A 26885-nucleotide genomic window follows, 5' to 3' on the forward strand; every position below is an offset into this window, starting at 1 on the left:
GAAGTGAGGTGTGTCTCAATTCAGGGGCTGCATCCTTCGGAGGACCCAGCCTTCGCGGTCTACGTCGGCCGCGTCCTTTGAGTACCGCGAAGGCTGGACCGAGCAGTCTCCGAAATGAGACGGCCTAATCTACAGAGGACTTCCTGTTTGCATCACCAGCTGTTCCCACCCCGACCCTTTGCTGCTCCAGTCACCGTTGCCTGCTCAGCAGGATTATATATACAGTATATATATATATATATATATATATATATATATATATATATATATATATATATATATATATATATATATATATGTAGAGAGAGAGAGAGAGAGAGAGAGAGAGAGATTTGCTTGTCGTCTTGCGGAGACAACTAACAAAACATGAATTCAAACTTTTTACAAATCGGCATCATTACGTAGTTATTTTGGCATCCTTTTTGTCCGTTTATTGCAGTTCAATTACAGCAAAGTCAGTTTATTTTGTGTTCATACAGCTGTAGTAAACCAGCCGACGTGTGGCTTGCTAGATAGAGTGAATACAGCTCGATAAAATCCATAGTAGTAAGCAGAAGTCGTGGTTATTTCTTCCATGGTTGATGGCGGAAAGTTGAATGGCTTCCAGAGTGATAAGCGTCTCCTGGGCGAATGAACACATATTGTCCCCCCCGAGTAATGGTGTGAACGCACCTTAAGACAGTAGAAAAACATCAGTAGAATGTGTGTTTTACAATAGTACACACATATATATATATATATCAAAATTATATATTTTTAGTCAGAAAATCCTGCAGAGACTAAATCTACCTTTTTTTTTACCTTCATGGCAAAATGCCAAACCACAGTTCAACTTATTGTCTTTCATTTCTTCTGTTGTCTTTCAGAAAAAGGTCCTTCCCATTACATTTTAGTGAACACCGAACTGAATTGGTATGATGCTAGGACATACTGCAAGTCCAACTACACAGGCCTCGCCAGTGTGAGGACCCGTCTGAGAATAATGAGATCTCCTCACTGGTGACAGAGTTAACCTGGATCGGTCTCCACAGACATACCTGGGCTAACTGGTCCGACCAGACCCCCACCACCTTCACTAACTGGAACAAGAACCAGCCCAAGAACACAGGGAAGAAAAACATGAAATCCTGTACCGCGGTCAACGCAACCACAGGAACATGGTGGGATGTTGACTGTAACATGACTAACTATTTCATCTGTCAAAATTTTCATTCACGTAAGCAACAAACGTTCAAGTTAAGGTTCCAGTCTGAGGCCGACCTGACTGATCCCGCCCTTCAGCAGCAGATTTTAGAGCAGGTACAGTAATCTTGAAGCTGCTTAACCTACACTACCCCTGGTAACAATGGTTTTTACAGTTTCAACTTCCCCAAGAATGTTTGCTAAACGCTCATAAAGGAGCATCCTGGACCGGCTCCATAACAGAGGTGGTGCTAGTCCTGAATGGGGCGTTTCTATAGTAACCTGTAACCCCACAAATTAACTCAGTAAACTGATGGTATTCTCCTTGGTTTGGGTGTAAACTAGGTTGCTACTGGCAGCAGGCCATGTTAACATTTGCAGCTTCCATCAGAGAAAATAAACACACTGTTTCAGGGTTTTCTTACAACTTTGCTCTTTTGTTTGTTTAGATTCTGGACACTGGTGCACAAGTGCCTGTGCTTTTTTATACAAAGATTTAAAATTTACACAAAAGAAAATACAATTTAAAAATGTCAAGAAAGTAATCTTTGAGTAACATTTATGTTGATTAGTGGATGGAGAACAAAGGGAGATGTATAATAAAGGTTTTAGTAATGATGTGATAATCACAGATTTCACTTTATCTATTTCTCTACAGCTGCATGCTAAACTGGAGAAACATGGGTTATCAGACTTTAAACTCCGCTGGACCCTGACGGATGGGCAGGCTTTTCACAAAGAGCAAAAGAAGAAGAAAGATGAAGGTACTTTTTGTATTTTTCTAAATAGGGGAGATAATAATTTTGTGGGTTGTTTGCTTCAATAGCAAATCTGAGGAATTAGTTGGACATTTTGGGAAATAAGCAAATTTGTTTCCTTGCTCAAAGTCAGATGAGAAGATCGATAACACTGTTGAATCTGTTTAGATAATATTAGCAGCAGGATTGCTTAGCTTAGCACAGAGACTTAATATAGGGGGAAACAGCTAGCATATACCTGGCAAGTTGCACAAACAAGATATGATAGTGAGTTTTAGAGGTGCTGCAAGACAGATTTCTGAAAAGAACCAGCCCAGCTGTTTACCTCTGGTTCCTGTCTTTGTGCTAAGCTAAGCTAAGCTAAGCGTATGATAGCAGTACAAATACAAGAGTGATATTGATCGTCCTATCTAACTTTTCACATGAAAGACAATAATTGTTTTTCCTCAGATTTCCAACTTATCCTTTAAACCACATGTATGATTTACATTTTCTGCCTTTTTTTAGGGTCGTGCGGCTGAGTGCTCATTGTGCAGCGGACATCGTGGTTTTAACTGCAACACAATCTCTCTGTTCCTATTTCAGTTTCACTAAATATTTTCTAAACCATCAGTGATAAAAATGGCTTTTGTGGATTTATATGTTTGGTTGCATGCTGTGTATCTACAGAACATTATACGTATATCATTTGTCTGTTTGTTGTGTCACTTGCAGTTCAATGCAAATAGAACTTTATTTGCATGTTTGCTGTTATAAAAAAGATTTCTGCTTGTGACTTCAGAGCATGTAGGGAGGTTTGAAGTTAATTTGAAACATATAAACATGTTTGTTTTTTGTCGTATTTAATTTGTATTCCCAATGCTCCTAATAAACTATGCCCATATATGTTTTATGAGCACTTGCTGTGTCTTTTGATATGTATACATTTTGAACTTGATGTTTATCTTTTTCTGACTTTGAAATGTGTTATTCTGTAAATGAGCGGCATCACAGTCAATAATCAGTTAAAAGTCATTTTACAATGTGTTTTGTGTTTATACCTTTTGTAATGTCTTAAATAAATAGAGAACATGAAAAAACACTGACCTGGAATCTTTTGAAGTACTTAAATTAATTATAGCCGAGCTGTTAATATCTTTGTGAAACATACTGACAGTGTTAACAAAGTTATGACCAAAGCCAAATGTTTTCAGGGACTGTAAAGTTAACGTTTGTTTGATTGTGTCAAAGGCCTTTTAAAAGAAACTAAATAAGAGTCATATATTTAAACTGCATCTGTATAATCCAACGAATCTAAAATGATCCTTGTGTTACAACTAATATGTAGATTTTTCAAAAATCCTGTTTTGAGCAATAATGGGATCCAGTACTTTCTGTAATCAGTTTGCATATATTAAGGCCAGAATCATATAATCTATTGTTAAAAGAGTTTTGCTAAAGTTTTACTTACCCTGAGTCGGTAACACTTTATAACAACTACACACTATGATAAGTATGAGTAAACACTTAATTCATAATTTATAAAGCATTGTTCCTACATTAACACTCATTAGTATACAATTCATAACAACAGTTATAAATGTTTTATTCTTGATTAATAAGCTTGTCTATAATGTGTTTTGAGGTACTGATGGCCTTTCAATGTCATTTATAAATGCTTTGTAAAGCATAAATAATCCTCACTTTAGATAAGGTCACACAAAATACTTTAAAAATGATTAGTAACTACCTGAATTAATCATGAATTGCAGTATTAATACACATTTATAAAGCATATATTAACATTTAACAACACAACAGAACAGTTCTTAATCATTTACTAACACTTTATAAAGTATGTTATTAACCATCTACAACTCCTTAATAATTGGTTTGTAATATATATAATACTTCATTTACAAATGGGGAATCCTTCATTTATAAAGTATGAAAACACATTCACCAAACACATTATAGATGAGCTTATTAATCAAAATAAAACATTCATAACTTGTTATGAATTGCATACTAATGAGTGTTAATGTAGGAACAATGCTTTATAAATGATTAATTAAGTGTTTACTCATACTTAACTAATGCTTCATTGTGTGTAGTTATTATAAAGTGTTACCAAAGAGTCTTTATTGGGTTTGGGGATAAGATATATAATGATTTGTTTGATCATAGTTGCCATCTCTCCCCGATTTATGCAATCTTTGTACATTCACATAAATGGATTTTGAATAAATTCCCATCATGCATTTACAATTCTAAAGACAAACCATTAATACTAATAAAGCTGTTTAGACAACTGTTGTTTGACAGGCAGCCCTGGAAATAGTGACCAATCAAAGCAGACTGGCAGAAAGCATGAGAAGAATAAAGTGTTTTTTGAATATTACAGCATGCAAGTGTGTTCTAGTAGAACAACAAAATGTAAAATATGAAGCAGATAATTTGTATAATATGTACTTTTTAATTATGTGAATGACCCTGGAGCAGTAGGTCATATGCTTCATTTCACCAACTGATAGTGAATGCAAATTTGAGTTGAAGCTCTGCTAATAAATGACAAGTGAGATGAAGACTTTGGGTTTTACATAATTACTTTAGTATTTCCTAAAACACTGATAGCAACCAAATATATTTCCCAGTCAACTTTGCCAGATGAGAAATGTTAAACTATGGTACCAAAGGCTTCAACAGATGGTATTTTGAGGAACATTTTTACTTTAAAAATGACATATTTTGAGACTTCACTTGTTGTTGACTTTTAGTACATTTTATTCTTCATAGTTACTTTTCCTCAAATACAGTTTTGAATTCAGAGTTTTCACTTGTAATGTTAATATTGTAGTATTGCTACTTTTAAAATACATGAATATTAATGTTCATAATGAAGGTTTCTATCAATTATCAAAGTGAATGTATGAACTCCTCAATCAACAAATAGCTCTGTAATGAATTGTATGTATCTGTCTGTGTTCCTCCACCAGTGCATGCTGGGATAGGCTCCAGCCTCTCAAGTTCATCAAGATATGCAGGTGCTGGTTTGATAGACATTCTCTAAAATGACGTTATCATATGGGTTAACTACTCTTTATACTAATACCAGTTGCTTTCATGCCTGTTGGCTTGTATAGTTCTTCATGACAGAGTTTAAGGTCACAAGCTCAATTTCTCCACCTTGATTTGTATGTTTCTTAATCCTTTAATCCAAAATCAGGATCAATGACGTTACTTTGCATTATTACCTTGGAGACGGAGGAGAGAAAGTGAATACAAGCAAGTGAACACTAACTAAAGGTTTGAGATGTGTTGAAACAAAGTGGAGGAACAAGAGCTGGAACTTTCTGAGGTAGGCCTGATGATCTTCTTCCTTTCTTTGATGTTTTCTATCTTCTTCTTCTTGGAGTTTAAGTTTTGAATTTATTAAATGACGATTTAGTTGTAAAGTTTGAGGTCATTACAATGTCACCTTATATGCCAATAATTAAGCTATCATTCCTCGATTTAAAACATGCATTTCCCAAATGTTTCTCATCACTAATCCCATTTTAATTAGGAATTTAAAAGCACAACAAATACAAAGAGTATCATGATGCAGAAATCCCAGAGGGTGATACTTAAAACCATTTCTAAAAACACAAAGTGGTCCTAAATGAAATTAACAAATACATGGGTACATACAAATCAATGGAAGCAGACAAACGTAAACTCCACGACAATGAGTCAAACTATCAACACTCCCCACAAATCCACCTGGACTTTTGTCTTAAAAATTATATTTGTTTGGCTTTGTTTATGTACAGTTTGAGTAATCTCAGGCATTTTTGCTTTTCGTGAAAAACTATTTTTCTGTCCCATGTGCTGTGAAAAAAACAACTGCACAAAGTTAACATGTTTTTATTTCCAGGATGAAGAAGACTCTGCTGTTTGTGCTCGCTCTCTCAGGTCAGAGAAATGATTGTGAAAGTTGTGTAAAGGAGTGAGTCAGTCACACATATTTACAGTGGTGATAATGATATACATTTAACAATGGTTGTTTTTTGTTGCATGGTTATTGAACTACAGTAGAATAAATGAGTGTACATTAAAAACAGTCCTCTATCCATCAGTGCTGTCTGCTCGGTCTACAAACGTCATCAGAGAGTACCACTATGTAGAGATGTTGAAGACCTGGACCGACGCTCAGAGTTACTGCAGAGAGAAGTTCACTGACCTTGCCACCGTAGAAAACCAAAGCGACAACGACAGTCTGCTCAGAGTATTGCAGGGCGTTGGAAACTACGCATGGATAGGGCTTCATGATAACATGGAAGGGTGGAAGTGGGCACTGGGAAATGCAGACTTCAATAATGAGTATAGTAACTGGGAAACAAATGAGCCTGACAATATGTACTACAACGAGACCTGTGCTTTGATGACAGGAAAAGGGCTTTGGAATGACAGAGTATGTTGGAATCCACGTCCATCAGTCTGCTATTATGGTAAGAAAGATGTTTACTGAGTTCATTTGCAAGTTGCTTTCTAACAGTTGTAGCAAAAAGAAGAGACGATCTTCTTCAGGGACCCATGCAAAGAGAAAAGTTAGATTAAAAGCTTGCATTCAGTTAGACATATTGGTTTTAAACTCTGACCAGTTTCCAGCTCATGTGATCTTTATCGGTAATAAACTAACATTAATAACACCAAAGTGGTTAAAAATGAAGAAAAAAAAAACGACATTGCAAACCTAAGAACAACACTAAAAACAGATGCTACACTAACTATCAATCACTAACAACTGACAATATCTACAATGTCTCATTTGCATATTTCTGTGACTTTTGAAACATTACTGTAAATGTTGTTCATTGTTGTTACAATAAACTCAGTACCTTCCCCAGACTCATGGTCCTATGTCAAGTTTTGGAAATACTTATATCCAAAAACTGAGTTGACTAGGGGTATTCAAAAGAAATGTGCATTTTAAGGTGTTTGGAATGCTGAAATTGGCGAACAATAACATTTAAAATAAATGTAAATGTTGCATATAAGGATCAACACTACAATCTGAAAATACAGAAGATGCTAAATTGATCATAAAACATCTGAAAATGTATTTTGACAATGTTTAATTTAAATGTAAAAGTAAAATCACACTACTCTTCTCTCTTTCACCCTCTGTGTTCACTAACTGTCCCCTTCTCTGTCACTCCTCACTTCTCTCTCCTTCCAGCTTGTATTGAAAATGATTAACTAAAATTATAAACACCTTATTTATTTCAACTTTGTGATGAGTTTTGGATTTGAATTATAGAAATGTGTCTAAGACAGTAGAAAAACATCAGTAAAATGTGTGTTTTACAATAATATATGAATATATATATATACTAATAATATTTAATTTGAACACTGCAGAGACTTCAAAGGTGGCTCTACTATAACTGTATCTTTCTTTACCTTCATGGCAAAATGCCAACCCACAGTTCAACTTATTGTCCTTCATTTCTTCTCTTTTCTTTCAGAAAAAGGTCCTTCCAAGTTCATTTTAGTGAACACCCTGATGACTTGGCACAATGCTAAGACATACTGTAGATCCCACTACACAGACCTCGCCAGTGTGAGGAACCTGTCTGAGAGTAATGAAATCTCCTCACTGCTGACAACGAACTCCTGGATCGGTCTCCACAGAAAGACCTGGGCTAACTGGTCCGACCAAACCCCCACCATCTTCACCAACTGGGAAGAGAATCAGCCCAAGACAATAGGGAAGAAAAACATGAAGTCCTGTGCAGCGGTCAACCCAACCACAGGAACATGGTGGGATGTTGACTGTAACATGACTAACTATTTCATCTGTCAAAATGTTTATACACGTAAGCAACAAACGTTCAAGTTAAGGTTCCAGTCTGAGGCCGACCTGACTGATCCCGCCCTTCAGCAGCAGATTTTAGAGCAGGTACAGTAATCTTGAAGCTGCTTAACCTACACTACCCCTGGTAACAATGGTTTTTACAGTGTCAAGTTCCCCAGGAACATTTGTTAAACGCTCATAAAGGAGCATCCTGGACTGGCTCCATAACAGAGGTGGTGCTAGTCCTGAATGGGGCGTTTCTAAAGTAACCTGTAACCCCACAAATTAACTCAGTAAACTGATGGTATTCTCCTTGGTTTGGGTGTAAACTAGGTTACTACTGGCAGCAGGCCATGTTAACATTTGCAGCTTCCATCAGAGAAAATAAACACACTGTTTCAGGGTTTTCTTACAACTTTGCTCTTTTGTTTGTTTAGATTCTGGACACTGGTGCACAAGTGCCTGTGCTTTTTTATACAAAGATTTGAAAATTACACAAAAGAAAATACAAATTAATAATGTCTAGAAATTAAGAAATCTCTGAGTAACATTTATGTTCATTAGTGGATGGAGAACAAAGGGAGATGTGTATTAAAGGTTTTATGGTAATGATGTGATATTCACAGATTTCACTTTATCTATTTCTCTACAGCTGCATGCTAATCTGGAGAAACGTGGGTTATCAGACTTTAATCTCAGCTGGACCCTGACGGATGGGCAGGCTTTTCACAAAGAGCAAAAGAAGAAGAAAGATGAAGGTACTTTCTGTATTTTTCTAAATAGGGGAGATAATAATTTTGTGGATTGGTTGCTTCAATTGCATATCTGAAGCATTAGTTGGACATTTTGGGAAATAAGCTAATTTGTTTCCTTGCTGAAATTCAGATGAGAAGATCGATAACACTGATATAGCTGTTCAGTTAATATTAGCAGCAGTTTAGCTTAGCTTAGCACAGAGACTTAATATAGGGGGAATCAGCTAGCATATACCTGGCAAGTTGCACAAACAAGATATGATAGTGAGTTTTAGAGGTGCTGCAAGACAGATTTCTGGAAAGAACCAGCCCAGCTGCTCCTGTCTTTGTGCTAAGCTAAGCTAACCTAAGCTAAGCGTATGATAGCAGTACAAATACAAGAGTGAAATTGTTCTTCCTATCTAACTTTTCACATGAAAGACTAATTGTTTTTCCCCAAATTTCCAATTTATCCTTTAAACCACAAGAATGATTTACATTTTCTGCCTTTTTTTTTAGGGTCGTGCGGCTGAGTGGTCAATGTGCAGCGGACATCGTGGTTTTAACTGCCACACAATCTCTCAGTTCCTATTTCAGTTTCACTAAATATTTTCTACACCATCATTGATAAAAATGGCTTTTGTGGATTTATATGTTTGGTTGCATGCTGTGTATCTACAGAACATCATATATAATTTATCTGTTTGTTGTATCACTTGCAGTTCATTTTGTTCAGTTTGCTGTTAAAAAATTCTGCTTGTGACTTCAGAGCATGTAGAGAGGTTTGAAATTAATTTAAAAAATATAAACATGTTTTGTTTTTGTCGTATTTAATTTGTGATCCTAATACTCCTAATAAACTATTCCCATATATGTTTTATGAGCGCTTGCTGTGTGTTTTGAAATGTGTACATTTTGAACTTGATGTTTATCTTTTTCTGACTTTGAAATGTGTGATTCTGTAAATGAGCGGCATCACAGTTAATAATCAGTTAAAATTAATTTTACAATGTGTTTTGTGTTTATACCTTTTGTAAAGTCTTAAATAAATAGAGAACATGAAAAAACACTGACCTGGAATCTTTTGAGGTATTTAAGTTAATTATAGCCGAGCTGTTAATATCTTTGTGAAACATACTGACAGTGTTAACAAAGTTATTGCCAAAGCCAAATGTTTTCAGAACGTTTGTTTGATTGTGTCAAAGGCCTTTTAAAAGAAACTACATAAGAGTCTTAGACTTAAACTGCATCTGTATAATCCAACGAATTTAAAATGATCCTTGTGTTACAACTAATATGTAGATGTTTCATAAATCCATAATGGGATCCAGCCCTTTCTTTAATCAGTTTGCATTTATTCAGACCAAAATCATATAATCTATTGTTAAAAGAGTTATGCCAATTTTCTACTAATACCGAGTCGGTAAGACTATAATAACTACACACTATTAAGCATTAGTTAAGTATGAGTAAACACCTAATTCATCATTTATAAAGCATTGTTCCTACATTAACATTCATTAGTATGCAATTTATAACAATTAACATTTTATTCTTGATTAATAAGCTCGTCTATCATGTGTTTGGTGAATGTGTTTTCATACTTTATAAATTATGGATTCCCCATTTGTAAATTAAGTATTATATATATTACAAACCAATTATTAAGGAGTTGTAGATGATTACTAACATCCTTTATAAAGTGGTAGTAAATGATTAATAACTTATTTAGATGTGCATTATTCATGCTTTTATATATATATATATATATATATATATATATATATATATAATGATTTAGATATGCACTAATGGTGAGGGACTATGTTAATATATGCTTTATAAATGTGTATTAATACTGCAATTCATGATTAATTCAGTAACTATACTTGTCATTTTTAAAGTATTTTGTGTGACCTCATCTAAAGTGAGGACTATCTATGCCTTACAAAACATTTATAAATGACATTGAAAGGCCATCAGTGCCTCAAAACCCACAAAAGTCTGTTATCTTCTCAACAGAAAAGACAAAAAGACAAAACACAAAGTGATATGGAACATATCAATTCATCTCACATATCATATTTATTACATGATGCAAACAATGTACTGTTAAATACAAACCTCTCAGCCATCCATTCATGTAAAAAAACAAAACAGATTGTCCTTCAGGAGAACATAGATAGATAGATAGTAACTTTATTGATCCCGCGAGGGGAAATTATTTAGTTGCAAGCAGCAATAGGATACAGAGCAGCAATAGGTTACAGTAAAAATCTTATCATATAAAAAAATGCACATTTCAATACACAATATATACAATTATAATAACAGAGTAAAGATATTATATAAAAAATGCACACTATATACACAATGAATAGAATAACAGAATAATATTAAATCAACTAAATAAAAAGTAGTGCAAAGGTTTAACCAACAGTGAATGATTTGGCCCAAGGTGAACATGGCTGGATATAAAACATTTGCAAATGTAAAACTGGAGCTAGCCAGGAGCTTTGCATATTAGTTTATATTTACTTATTTAATTATTCATTTTAACCAAGAATATTGATCTCCACTGCTTGCACTTTTCTTCAGTTACATGTCCCAATGGCAGGTGGCGAATCTGCTCATTGTTTACAACCGCGAAATTAGAAAACCCGCTTTCAATACGTCATCAACATGGGACAAAGGAAAAGCCTGCGTAACACGTCATCAACGTGGGACAAACATTTCACTCAGGAACTGATACGGAAGTGCCCTAACGCTATGGAAAACGCCGACTTAAATTGAAAGGGCGCGTGGACCCGGACTAGAAAGAATGACAGTTGACAGGCATTGAAGACCTGTCAGCTGTCACGTAACGTTACACATTATGGAGGATGAGTATGTAGCTAGCCTTCCAGCTCGCAAGTCACTAACTAGAGGTCCTGAGACGGCGCACGCCATGGCGTTACCACCGTAGTAAATAAAGCGATCCAGGAGACAGTTGGCTAACTAGCGGTTATATGATATTGTTAGATGACCATTTATCTGTTCATTGAGTGGAGCAAATGTAAGTGTTTTATATCCAGCCATGTTCTCCTGAAGGATAATCTTTTTTTTCTTTTTACATTAATGAATGGCTGGGAGGTTTGTATTTAAGAGTACATTGTTTGCATCTTGTAATACATATTGATATGTTCTTTATCACTTTGTGTTTTGTCGTTTTGTCTTTTCTGTTGAGAAGATAACAGACTTTTGTGGGTTTTGAGGAAATGATGCCCTTTCAATGTCATTTATAAATACTGTGTAAGACAAAGATAGTCTTCACTTTAGATGAGGTCTCACAAAATACTTTAAAATTGACTAGTAACTACCTGAATTAATCATGAATTGCAGTATTAATACACATTTATAAAGCATATATTAACATAGTCCCTAACATTAGTGCATATCTAAATCATCATTATATATATATATATATATATATATATATATATATATATATATATATATATATATATATATATATATATATATATATATATATCTCAATGCATGAATAATGCACATCTAAATAAGTTTTTAATCATTTACTAGCACTTTATAAAGGATGTTATTAATCATCTACAGCTCCTTATTAATTGGTTTGTTTGTAATATAAATAATACTTCTTTTACAAATGGGGAATCATCTCATCTTCAACCGCTTATCCGGGATCGGGTCGCAGGGGCAACAGCTCCGCAGGGGACCCCAAACTTCCCTTTCCCGGGCCACATCAGCCAGCTCTGACTGGCAGATCCTGAGGCTCTCCCAGGCCAGTTTGGAGATATAGTCCCTTCACCTGGTCCTGGGCCTCCCTCAGGGTCTTCTCCCATGCTGGTCGTGCCTGGAACACCTCCCTAGGGAGGCTCCCAGGTGGCATCCTTACCAGATGCCCGAACCACCTCAACTGGCTCCTTTCCACGCAAAGGAGCAGCGGCTCTACTCCGAGTCCCTCACGGATGACCGAACTTCTCACCCTATCTCTAAGGGAGATGCCCGCCACCCTCCTGAGGAAACCCATTTCGGCCACTTGTACCCGCGATCTAATTCTTTCGGTCATGATCCAGTTCACATGACCATAGGTGAGGGTAGGAACGAAGGTTGCCCGGTAGATAGAGAGCTTTGCCTTGCGGCTCAGTTCTCTTTTCGTCACAACGGTGCGGTAAAGCGACTACAATACCGCACCAGCTGCTCCGATTCTCTGATTCTCCGGTCAATCTCACGTTCCATTGTTCCCTCACTCGCGAACAAGACCCTGAGGTACTTGAACTCCTTCAATTGGGGTAAGGACTCATTCCCTACCCGGAGTAGGCAATCCACCGGTTTCCTGCTGAGAACCATGGCCTCAGATTTAGAGGTGCTGATCCTCATCCCAACCGCTTCACACTCGGCTGCAAACCGATCCAGTGAGTGCTGGAGGTCACAGTCCAATGAAGACATCATGACCACATCATCTGCAAAAAGCAGCGATGTAATCCTCAGTCCACCAACTGTAAACACTCCTCCCCACGACTACGCCTCGATATCCTGTCCATGAATACCACAAACAGGATTGGTGACAAAGCGCAGCCCTGGCTGAGGCCAACCCTCACCAGAAACGAGTCTGACTTACTGCCGAGAACCCGGACACAATTCTCGCTTTGGGCGTACAGGGATTGGATGGCCCCCAGAAGTGGCCCCCTCACCCCATACTCCCGCAGCACCTCCCACAGTATCTCCCGGGGGACCCGGTCATACGCCTTCTCCAGGTCCACAAAACATATGTCGACCGGATGGGCATATTCCCAAGCCCCCTCCAGGATCCTTGCGAGAGTGAAGAGCTGGTCCGTTGTTCCACGGCCAGGACGGAATCCGTATTGTTCCTCTTCAATCCGAGGTTCGACTATCGGCCGAACCCTCCTTTCCAGCATCTTGGAGTAGACTTTACCAGGGAGGCAGAGTAGTGTGATAACTGGTCCCCCTTTTTGAACAGGGGAACCACTACCCTGGTCTGCCACTTCCTAGGCACCGTCCCAGAACTCCACACAATGTTGAAGAGACGTGTCATCCAAGACAGCCCCTCCACACCCAGTGCCTTCAGCATTTCTGGACGGATATCATCAATCCCTGGGGCTTTGCCACTGTGGAGTTGTTTGACTACCTCAGTGACTTCCACCAGGGAAATTGATGATGCTCCCCCATCAGCCTCCAGCTCTGCCTCTACAGTAGAGGGTGTATTAGTTGGATTCAGGAGTTCCTCAAAAGTGCTCCTTCCACCGCCCGATTACCCCCTCAGTTGAAGTCAACAGAGTCCCATCCTTACTGTATACAGGATGTTTCCCCATTTCCCCCACCTGAAGTTCCGGACGGTTTTCCAGAAACACCTTGGTGCTGACCGAAAGTCCTTCTCCATGGCTACTCCGAACTCCTCCCATACCCGCTGCTTTGCCTCCTTCACGGCAGCAGCTGTAGCCCTTCGGGTCTGTCGGAACCTTGCAACTGCCTCAAGAGTCCTCCGGGATAACATATCCCGGAAGGCCTCTTTCGTCAGTCGGACGGCTTCCCTGACCACCGGTGTCCACCATGGTGTTCGAGGGTTACCGCCCCTTGAGGCACCTAGGACCTTGAGACCACAGCTCATCGCCGTAGCTTCAGCAATAGAGGCTTTGAACATCGTCCATTCCTGTTTGATGCCCCCAACCTCCACAGGGATGCTAGAAAAGCTCCGCCGGATGTGTGAGTTGAAGATCTCCCGAACAGGGGCCTCCTCCAGACGTTCCCAGACGTTCCCAGATTGCCCGCACTACCTGTTTGGTCTGTCCAGAGTTTTCCCCCACCCTCTGACCCAACTCACAACCAGATGGTGATCAGTTGACAGCTCTGCCCCTCTCTTCACCCAAGTGTCCAAAACATGCGGCCTCAGAGGCAATGATACAATCACAAAGTCGATCATCGACCTTCGGCCTAGGGTGCTCTGGTACAACGTACACTTATGAGCATCCTTATGCTCGAACATGGTGTTCGATGAGCTTATTAATCAAGAATAAAACATTTATAACTGTTGTTATAAATTGCATACTAATGAGTGTTAATGTAGGAGCAATGCTTTATAAATGATGAATTAAGTGTTTACTCATACTTAACTAATGCTTCATAGTGTGTAAGCCAAAGAGCAAAGACCAAAGAGTCTTTATTGGTTTTGGGGATAAGACATATAATGATTTGTTTGAGCATAGTTGCCATCGCTCCCCAATTTATGTAATCTTTGTACATAGAGATTAATGTATTTTGAATAAATTCCCATCATGCATTTACAATTCTAAAGACAGACCATTAATACTAGTAAAGCTGTTTAGACAACGGTTGTTTGACAGGCAGCCCTGGAAATAGTGACCAATCAAAGCAGACTGGCAGACAGCATGAGAACAATAAAGTGTTTTTTGAATATTTCAGCATGCAAGTGTGTTCTAGTAGAACAACCAAACGTAAAATATGAATCTGATAATTTCTATAATATGTCCTTTTTAATTATGTGAATGACCCTGGAGCAGTAGGTCGTATGCTTCATTTCACCACCTGATAGTGTAATGATTACAGGTACTAGAACCCAAAAGCACAACTCGGAGACAAAATACAAGTAAAGTTCTTTTTACTTGGTGTACAGACAGGGTCAAAACTGGGAGGTCCGCCAAACAGGCAAACAAATCCAATAAGGGGCAGGCAAAAATCCAAGGTCAAATAACAGGCAGACAGGGTCGGAACAGACTCATCAGAAACAATATCTAAGGTATGCTGGAGAGCTTGGCAATAGCACACAAGACAATCTGCCAGGGAACAAGTGCAAGTGAGGGGACCTAAATAGTGAGGGCTAATGAGGGAATGGGCTGCAGGTGAGATGGGGTGTGGAGGACCAGGTGAGGGGAATGAGAGGTGATCGGGTGTGAATGGTAGGATCTGAAATGACAGGAGAGTTAATTAAACACCAGACAGGATGAAAAACAACTAATATGAAGGGGAATTCATGCCAGATAGTGAATGCAAATTTGAGTCGAAGCTCTACTAAAAAATGACAAGTGAGATGAAGACTTTGGCTTTTACATATTTACTTTAGTATTTCCTAAACCACTGATAGCAACCAAATATATTTCCCAGTCAATGTTGCCAGATGGGAAATATTAAACTATGGTACCAAAGACTTCAACAGATGGTATTTTGAAGAACATTTTTATTTAAAAAATGACATATTTTGAGACTTCACTTGTTGTTGACTTTTAGTACATTTTACTCTTCATAGTTACTTTTCCTCAAATACAGTTTTGAATTCAGAGCTTTCACTTGTAATGTTAACATTGTAGTATTGCTACTTTTAAAATACATGAATATTAATGTTCATAATGAAGGTTTCTATCAATTATCAAAGTGAATGTATGAACTCCTCAATCAACAAATAGCTCTGTAATGAATTGTATGTATCTGTCTGTATTCCTCCACCAGTGCATGTTGGGATAGGCTCCAGCCTCTCAAGTTCATCAAGATATGCAGGTGCTGGTTTGATAGACATTCTCTAAAATGACGTTATCATATGGGTTAACTACTCTTTATACTAATACCAGTTGCTTTCATGCCTGTTGGCTTGTATAGTTCTTCATGACTGAGTTTAAGGTCACAAGCTCAATTTCTCCACCTTGATTTGTATGTTTCTTAATCCTTTAATCCAAAGTGAGGATCAATGACGTTACTTTGCATTATTACCTTGGAGACGGAGGAGAGAAAGTGAATACAAGCAAGTGAACACTAACTAAAGGTTTGAGTTGTGTTGAAACAAAGTGGAGGAACAAGAGCTGGAACTTTCTGAGGTAGGCCTGATGATCTTCTTCCTTTCTTTGTTGTTTTCTATCTTCTTCTTCTTGGAGTTTGAGTTTTGAATTTGTTAAATGACGATTTAGCTGTAAAGTTTGAGGTCATTACAATTTCACCTTATATGCCAATAATTAAGCTATCATTCCTCGATTTAAAACATGCATTTCCCAAATGTTTCTCATCACTAATCCCATTTTTATTAGGAATTTAAAACACAACAATTCTAAAGAGTATCATGATGCAGAAATCCCAGAGGGTGATACTTAAAACCATTTCTAAAAACACAAAGTGGTCTTATATGGAATAAACAAATACATGGGTACATACAAATCAATGGAAGCAGACAAACTTAAACTCCACGACAATGAGTCAAACTATCAACACTCCCCACAAATCCACCTGGACTTTTTTTTTAAATTACATTTGTTTGGCTTTGTTTATGTACAGTTTAAGCAATCTCAGGCCATTTTTGCTTTTAGTAAAAAACTATTTTTCTGTCGCATGTGCTGTGAAAAAAACAACTGCACAAAGTTAACATGTTTTTATTTCCAGGATGAAGAAGACTCTGCTGTTTGTACTCGCTCTCTCAGGTCAGAGAAATGATTGTGAAAGTTGTGTGTGTGAGTGAGTCAGTCACACATATTTACAGTGGTGATAATGATATACATTTAACAATGGTTGTTTTTTGTTGCATGGTTATTGAACTACAGTAGAATAAATGAGTGTACATTAAAAACAGTCCTTTATTCATCAGTGCTGTCTGCTCGGTCTACAAACGTCATCAGAGAGTACCACTATGTAGAGATGTTGAAGACCTGGACCGACGCTCAGAGTTACTGCAGAGAGAAGTTCACTGACCTTGCCACCGTAGAAAATCAAAGCGACAACGACAGTCTGCTCAGAGTATTGCAGGGCCTTGGAAACTACGCATGGATAGGGCTTTATGATAACATGGAAGGGTGGAAGTGGGCACTGGGAAATGCAGGCTTCAATAATGAGTATAGTAACTGGAGAACAGGTGAGCCTAATAATAAGCACTACAACGAGACCTGCACTTCGATGATACCAGATGGGTTTTGGATTGACGGAGGTTGTTCGTTTAAACGTCAATCAGTCTGCTATTACGGTAAGAACGATGTTTACTGAGTTCAGTTGCAAGTTGCTTTATAACTCAAGCAAGAAGTCAAGTTAGATTATAAGCTTGCATTAAGTTGGACATATTGTTTTTAAACTCTGACCAGTTTCAAGCTCATGTGATATTTATCAGTAATATACTAACATTAATAACACCAAAGTGGTACAAAAACTAAAACGACAATGTAAACCTAAGAACAACACTAAAAACAGATGTTCCAATAACTATCAATCACTAACAACTGAAAATATCTATCATTCAGTAGTTACATGAATCCTGCTAATTTGTTTACATGTGTTCTTTGAAATTTCTGTAAAACAGCACATTTACATTTGTCTTCATAGTCAGAGAAATATAGTTTGGAAAAGTACTTAAGTGTCCTACAGTTCGAGTTGCCCACCTCTCGTGTCCTTACTGTATTGGTTGGTCAGTTGTCAAAGTGTTGCCAGCCAATCAGGAGAATCAGATGAGACTTTTTGGCAATGTACCGGGTTCTTAGAGGGGCGGGACTAACGACTGGAGAGCGCAAAGCGGAGAAGTGAGGTGTGTTTCAATTCAGCGGCTGCATCCTTCGGAGGACCCAGCCAGGCTGGACCGAGCAGTCTCCGAAATGAGACGGCCTAATCTACAGAGGACTTCCTGTTTGCGTCACTAGCTGTTCCCACCCCCACCCTTTGCTGCTCCCATCACCGTTCCCTGCTCAGGATTTTATATATATATATATATATATATATATGTGTAGAGAGAGAGAGAGAGAGAGAGATATTTGCTTGTCGTCTTGCGGAGAAAACTAGCAAAACATGAATTCAAACTTTTACTTGCAGTTAAATTTCAGCAAAGTCAATTTATTTTGTGTTCATACAGCTGTAGTAAACCAGCCGACGGGTGGCTTGTTAGATACAGTGAATACAGCTTGATAAAATCCATGGAGCTCCTCCAGACTGTGTTATGAAACCAGACAAGATGGCGTTTAGTTTCCTGGGATATCTGGGACTTCCACAACAAGTACTAAGCAGAAGTCGTGGTTAAGCCACGCCCCCCTCTCCGGGGCGTCTTGGGTGAATGACCACAAAATGGTCCCCCGCGAGTCATGGTGTGAACGCACCTTAAGACAGTAGAAAAACATTAGTAGAATGTGTGTTTAACAATAGTACAATAATATATAGGTATTTCAATAATATAGATTTTTTGTCAGAAAATACTGCAGAGACTGTAAATCTACCTTTCTTTACCTTCATGGCAAATTTCCAACCCACAGTTCAACCTATTGTCCTCCATTTCTTCTGTTGTCTTTCAGAAAAAGGTCCTTCCAAGTTCATTTTCGTGAACACTCAGATGACTTGGCACAATGCTAGGACATACTGTAGATCCCACTACACAGACCTGGCCAGTGTGAGGACCCCGTCTGAGAATAATGACATCTCCCCACTGCTGACAGACTACACCTGGATCGGTCTCCACAGACATACCTGGGCTAACTGGTCCGACCAGACCCCCACCACCTTCACTAACTGGAATAATAACCAGCCCAACAAAGAAGTGCAGACGGTGAAATCCTGTGCCGCGGTCAACCCAACCACAGGAACGTGGTGGGATGTTGGCTGTTCCATGACTAAGTATTTCATCTGTCAAAATGTTTATACACGTAAGCAACAAACGTTCAAGTTAAGGTTCCAGTCCGAGGCCGACCTGACTGATCCCGCCCTTCAGCAGCAGATTTTTGAGCAGGTACAGTCATCTTGAAGATGCTTAACCTACACAAACCCTACTAACAATCTTTTTTGCAGTTTCAACTTCCCCAGGAATGTTTGCTAAACTCTCATGAAGGAGCATCCTGGACCGGCTCCATAACAGAAGTGGTGCTAGTCCTGAATAGGGCTTTTTCTAAAGAAACCTGTAACCCCAGATTTCACTTTATCTATTTATCCACAGCTGCATAATAAACTGGAGAAACATGGGTTATCAGACTTTAATCTCAGCTGGACCCTGACAGTTGGGCAGGCTTTTCACAAAAAGCAAAAGAAGAAGAAAGATGAAGGTACTTTTTGTATGTTTCTAAATAGGGGAGATAATTATTTTGTGGGTTGGTTGCTTTAATCTCAAGCATTAGTTGGACAATTTGGGAAATAATTAAATTTGTTTCCTTGCTGAAAGTCAGATGAGAAGATCGATAACACTGCTGAATCTGTTCATTTAATATTAGCAGCAGGTTAGCTTAGCTTAGCACAGAGACTTAATATAGGGGGAAACAGCTAGCATATACCTGGCAAGTTGCACAAACAAGATATGATAGTGAGTTTTAGAGGTGCTGCAAGACATATTTCTAGAAAAGAACCAGCCCAGCTGTTTACTTCTGGTTCCAGTCTTTGTGCTAAGCTAAGCTAAGCGTATGATAGCTGTACAAATACAAGAGTGATATTGATCTTCCTATCTGACTTTTCACATGAAAGACAATCATTTTTTTTCCCCACATTTCCAACTTATCCTTTAAACCACATGTATGATTTACATTTCCTGCCTTTTTTTAGGGTCGTGCGGCTGAGTGCTCATTGTGCAGTGGACATCGTGGTTTTAACTGCAACACAATCTCTCAGTTCCTATTTCAGTTCCACTAAATATTTTCTACACCATCAGTGATAAAAATGACTTTTGTGGATTTATATATTTGGTTGCATGCTGTGTATCTACAGAATATCATATATCATTTGTCTGTTTGTTGTGTCACTTGCAGTTCATTGCAAATAGAACTTTATTTGCATGTTTGCTGTTAAAAAAAAGAATTCTGCTTGTGACTTCAGAGCATGTAGGGAGGTTTGAAATTAGTTTGAAACATATAAACATGTTTTGTTTTAGTCATATTTAATTTGCATTTCTAATTCTCCTAATAAACTATTCCCATATATATGTTATGAGCGCTTGCTGAGTCTTTTGAAATGTGTACATTTTGAACTCGATGTTCATCTTTTTCTGACTTTGAAATGTGTGATTCTGTAAATGAGCGGCATCACAGTCAATAATCAGTTAAAAGTCATTTTACAATGTGTTTTGTGTTCATACCTTTTGTAAGGTCTTAAATAAATAGGGAACATAAAAAAACACTGACCTGGAATCTTTTGAAGTACTTAAATGAATTATAGCCGAGCTGTTAATATCTTTGTGAAACATACTGACAGTGTTAACAAAGTTATTGCCAAAGCCAAATGTTTTCAGGGACTGTAAAATAAATGTTTGTTTGATTGTGTCAAATGCCTTTTAAAAGAAACTAAATAAGAGTCTTAGACTTAAATTGCATCTGTATGATCCAACAAATCTAAAATAATCCTTGTGTTATAACTAATATGTAGATTTCTCTTAAATCCTGTTACAAATAATAATGGCATCCAGCCGTTTCTTTAATCAGTTTGCATTTATTCAGGCCAAACTTGTATAATCTATTGTTAAGAGTTATGCCAATTTTCTATTCATAAATGCTCTTTATTGGGTTTGGGGATAAGACGTATAATGATTTGTTTGATCATAGTTGCCATCTCTCCCCGACTTATGTAAATTTTGTACATTCAGATTCATGGATTTTGAATAAATTCCCATAGTGCATTTACAATTCTAAAGATAGACCATTATTAGCCGGGATTAGTCTTTCTTCATTATAAATAATGCCTCTTTGATTTGATTAGCTGTCTAGTCAGAGTCACACATAGATTTAAGTTATTCATCAATTGAGGGAGTATAGATATATGTTTTTTTCCAGATAACTTAAATTGTTTGCATTACATTTGGATCTATATAATTTTCATAAAATGCTGTGACAAAACTGGAGATTAACTTTGGATCTTTGGAGGTAGCACCATCAATATTAAGGAGAGTTAATAATTTCCTTTAAAAAAGATGTGTGTTCTTTTCCCCTTCCTCTAGTCTCTTAGCTCTTGAGCTAATTAACAAATCTTATGTCAAGTCTAAATACATTTGATCTAGTTGTAGCTGAATGTCCTTCAATTCGAGTTCTTCTTCCAAAGTAATATTTTCTTTTGTTAATAACAGGTCAAGTTTGTGCACCAAGTCAGTTTCTTTAGTTCCTTACTTCCTTTCATAGCAACATGTGTGACGTTATATTTAAAGTATTGTTTAAGCCACAACTGACAAGTTCTTTTGTTAGTTTTTTAATAGTGTCATTGAATAAATCATCATTTAGAAGAGTCTTGTTGAATTTCTAATATCCATATACTACAGCTATCCTGGGTAGTATTTCATTTCAAAATGATTTGTTTATTGTCCGAAAAAGGGGCATACGAATGTTTAACTTCTTTCACAAATTGAAGGGTATAGAAATTGATTTCAAATGATACAATTTTTGATTTTAAAAATATCCTATTACACCAAGTAAATTATTTTGTACCAAGGTTGAACAAAGGCCAGGCATCCGTCAATGAAAGGTTGGAGAAGGGCAACGAAACAATGTTATTGTTCTGTGAATTTTTGTTTAACCTCGGAGGGTCTCGATCATCCATGTCATCTGGACGTTCATTACAGCCACCAAGTCCTCAGTCCTCTTATATAGCAAACATCACCAACATCTTTTCACCCCGTTTGTAGCTGTCGCCACAACCACATATCTGAGATGATGATGTTGTAGTAAACTATGACTTTTCATACACCATGATGTTATTACATGAAAGTATAATTTAACACTGAATCTGCCATGTTTTACAGGGGATCTGAGTGACCTGATGATTGGTCCTGAAGCTGCTGTCTGATGAGGTGTTCCTGAACCCACCAGACTCTCCTCACAGTAAGAGAAACCATCAGAGGAGAAGACACGCCAGGATGACCACTGACCTGAGAGCTCCATCAGCATCTGACACAACTTCAGTCTAGAAGTAACCCTTTACTGATGGAGCACGTGATCTGGACACTTTAAATACAAGTTATGGCTTTGATACTTTTTCCATTATGTGTACCTAATATATATTTCAATGTCAGACCATGAATAAAGAGCTTTATTTTTAAGGATGTTTTTTGTCACTTAAAAAAAAATACAATTAATGATCTACAGGTGAAAAAAGTCAATTTAACATCCTGACTGTGAAAATGTAATTCTATTCTAAAGGGATCAAATACTGACTGTGAGCAACACAACACATTTATGTTTCAGTCAAACTTCATTTGACTAGACTGATGACAATATGGTGGACCAATATCCACCTTGCCTTTTCTGTCAAAGATCTTTGAGAAAATTGTTTTTCAACAGCTTCAATCTTTTATCAGTTTGAACGGCATCGGTGATGTTTTTCAATCTGGTTTTAGAACGTCTCACAGTACTGAATCTGCCTTTTTAACAGTTTTTAACAACCTTTTAATCATTGCTGATGCTGGAGATCCCGCTATTTTGCTTTTACTTGATCTCTCTGCTGCTTTTGACACTGTGGACCACGAAATTTTAATCTCCCGATTTGAGCACTCCGTCGGCATCCAAGGTACTGCCCTACAATGTTTTAAGTCCTACCTGACCGACAGATCATTGTCTGTCAGTCAACATGGGCAACTGCTCCTCTCAACCAGCCCCCCTGACCTGTGGGGTACCACAGGAGAGCAATACATTACATTACAGTCATTTAGCAGACACTTTTATCCAAAGCGACTTACAATGCAGTATCTATCTACACACTGTAGATGCAGCTACGGGAGCAATTTTGGGGTTAAGTGTCTTGCTCAAGGACACATTGACATGAGAGTAGCAGAGCAGGCGCCGGTGAGCGAACCGCCAACCCTCTGATTGAAAGGCGGCTCTGCTCTCCACTTAGCCACGGTCACCCCACTACTGTTTTCACTGTACATGCTGCCTCTTGGATCCATTTTCCAGAAACATAACATTTCTTATCACCTCTATACCGACGACATTCAAATATACCTTCCCCAAAAACCTGGAACTGCCTCAATAAATTCTCTAATGTGCTGCCTGGCAGATGTCAAAAGCTGGCTCTCGCTAAATTTTCTATGCCTCAATGAAGGTAAAACAGAGATCATGGTAATAAATCCCTCTCGCCTTTCAGCTACTATACCGGACAATCCCTCATTGTGTCTTAGCCCCATGACAACCCACCGCAAAGTCCATGTAAAAAAAAATCTGGGTGTGATTTTAGACTCATCATATATATTGGACCTCCAAGTTGCATCCGTGGTAAAAGTCAGCTTCTTTTAGCTAAGACTCTTAGCTAAAGTAAAAGATTTTCTATCGTCAAAAGACATGGAGAAAGTTATCCATGCTTTCATCACCTCCAGGCTGGACTATTGTAATTCTTTGTATGCTGGAATCGGCAAAAAACTTCTATCACGCCTAGAGTTGGAGCAGAACTCTGCAGCGAGACTTTTAACTGGTACACGCAGGCGTGAACACATTTCACAGATTTTAAAATCCCTTCATTGGCTACCTGTAGAGTACAGAATTCATTTTAAAATATGATTTGTTTTTAAGTGTTTAAATGGCGCCGCCCCAGTTTATATGTCTGACCTGCTGATGCCCTATACCCCTCCTCGCTCACTACGATCACTCGGCCAACAGCTTTTAGTTGTTACGAAAACAAAAATGACAACCCGGGCCGACCGCTCCTTCTCTGTCGCTGCCCCTAAGCTCTGGAACAATCTTCCCCTTCATAATAGGTTGTCATCCAGCTTACCAATGTTTAAAAGTCGTTTAAATACCTATTTCTTTTCCCTGGCCTATCACCTTTGATCTTAACCTGGCACTTTTGTGTGATTTGTGTCAGGTTGTCTGGATTTTAATGTCACTTACTGTAATTAATCAACTCTTTGTTTGTATGACTGCTTATCTACTGTATGTGCAGCACTTTGGGCAACCTTTGTTGTATTTTAAAATTGTGCTATATAAATACATTTTTATTGATTGATTGATTGAATATATGAGTTATACAGTATTCTCAACAGTATTTTGAAAGTGTTTCAAACATAATCTGCAGTTTTGACAAAACGTTCACAACATAAATATGGTAATGACTGTCTGACAAAGAAGACCAACTCACGTTTATATAAGATGAGTAATTACACCTGCAGCTTTCTTGACATGCTGACAAATGTAAAACAGAAAGCATGTTCACGGTTCACTGAGTTTATGTAAAACGTAAATGCTAAGCTAACATGACAGAGAGCTATATATAGGATTATTAAAGAGAGCAAAAGCTGTAATCTTGTCTGCAGATGTTGTTTATTCCTCTCAGAGTTTGATCAGATTCCTGCTGGAACTCATGCTGTCTTTAGTTTTTTGTCAATACACTAATAATTATGTTATTATTCACGGTAAAAGTGCTTCTAACCCTCAGTGTAGAGACACACTGAGGCCCGGCAGCCACTAGTAAAGCTGTTCAGACAACGCTTGTTTGTCAGGCAGCCCTGGAAATAGTGACCAATCAAAGCAGACTGGCAGAAAGCATGAGAAGGAATAAAGTGTTTTTTAAATATTACAGCATGCAATTGTGTTCTAGTAGAACAACAAAATGTAAAATAGGAACCTGATAATTTGTATAATATGTCCTTTTTAACTATGTGAATGACCCTGGAGCAGTAGGTCGTATGCTTCATTTCACCACCTGATAGTGAATGCAAATTTGAGTTAAAGCTCTGCTAATAAATGTCGAGTGGGATGAAGCCTTTGGGTTTTACATAATTACTTTTGTGTTTCCTAAACCACTGATAGCAACCAAATATATTTCCCAATCAACTTTGCCGGATGGGAAATGTTAAACTATGGTACCAAAGACTTCAACAGATGGTATTTTGAGGACAAATGTTATTTTAAAAATGACATATTTGATACTTCAATTGTTGTTCACATTTTACTCTTCATAGTTACTTTTCCTCAAATACAGTTTTGAATGCAGAACTTTCATTTGTTATATTAACATTGTAGTATTGCTACTTTTAAAATACATGAATAATAATGTTCAAAATTAAGGTTTCTATCAATTATCAAAGTGAATGTATGAACTCCTCAATCAACAAATAGCTCTGTAATGAATTGTATGTATCTGTTTGTGTTCCTCCACCAGTGCATGCTGGGATAGGCTCCAGCCTCTCCAGTTCATCAAGATATGCAGGTGCTGGTTTGATAGACATTCTCTAAAATGACGTTATCATGTGGGTTAACTACTCTTTATACTAATACCAGTTGCTTTCATGATTGTTTGGTTGTGACTGAGTTTAAGGTCACAAGCTCAATTTAACCACCTTGATTTGTATGTTTCTACATCCTTTAATCCAAAGTCAGAATTAAATCAATGACATTACTTTGCATAATTACCTTGGAGGCGGAGGACAGAAAGTGAATAAAAGTAAGTGAACACTAACTAAAGGTTTGAGATGTGTTGAAACAAAGTGGAGGAACAAGAGCTGGAACTTTCTGAGGTAGGCCTGATGATCTTCTTCCTTTCTTTGATGTTTTCTATCTTCTTCTTTGAATTTCTTAGGCTTACCTCACTATACAATAATTGTCATTAACATGTCAGATGTATTGGTGATTTAGTTGTAAAGTCTGAGTACATTAAAATTTCACTTTATATGACAATAATTTAGCTATAATTCCTCGATTTAAAACCTGCATTTCCAAAATGTGCCTCTTCACTTATCCCATTTGAATGGATTTGATTTTTATTAGTGATTTAAAAGCATAACAATTCTAAAGAGTATCATGATGCCAATAATTAGGAATTAACAGAGTTGTTTAAAAATTGCCTCATTTTGGCTTTGTCTATATACTTTTGAAGTAATCTCAGGCATTTTCACTTTGAGGAAAATAATATTTTCTATCTCATATCCTGTGAAAAAAATAACTGCACAAAGATAACATGTTTTTAATTCCAGGATGAAGAAGACACTGCTGTTTGTGCTCACTCTCTCAGGTCAGAGAAATGATTGTGAAAGTTGTGTGTGTGAGTGAGTCAGTCACACATATTTACAGTGGGTTAAAGAAGTAACATGAACACTTTACAGTGTAATGCATTCCAATGAAACATCAGCTCAAACGGTTTTATCAACATTTTGATAGAATTGAATCACATTCTTTTTCTGATGGTCTTCATATAAAAGTGATAATTATATTTATCATTTGCGTTTTTTTGTTGCATGGTTATTGAACTACAGTAGAATAAATGAGTGTACATTAAAAACAGTCCTCTATCCATCAGTGCTGTCTGCTCGGTCTACAAACGTCATCAGAGAGTACCACTATGTAGAGATGTTGAAGATCTGGACCGACGCTCAGAGTTACTGCAGAGAGAAGTTCACTGACCTTGCCACCGTAGAAAATCAAAGCGACAACGACAGGCTGCTCAGAGTATTGCAGGGCCTTGGAAACTATGCATGGATAGGGCTTTATGATGAAAAAA

Source organism: Cebidichthys violaceus, unplaced genomic scaffold (assembly GCF_023349555.1).
Source record: "Cebidichthys violaceus isolate CVI_PGR_0920_01 unplaced genomic scaffold, fCebVio1.0.p SCAF_50, whole genome shotgun sequence".
In the NCBI taxonomy this organism is placed as follows: Eukaryota; Metazoa; Chordata; class Actinopteri; order Perciformes; family Stichaeidae; genus Cebidichthys; species Cebidichthys violaceus.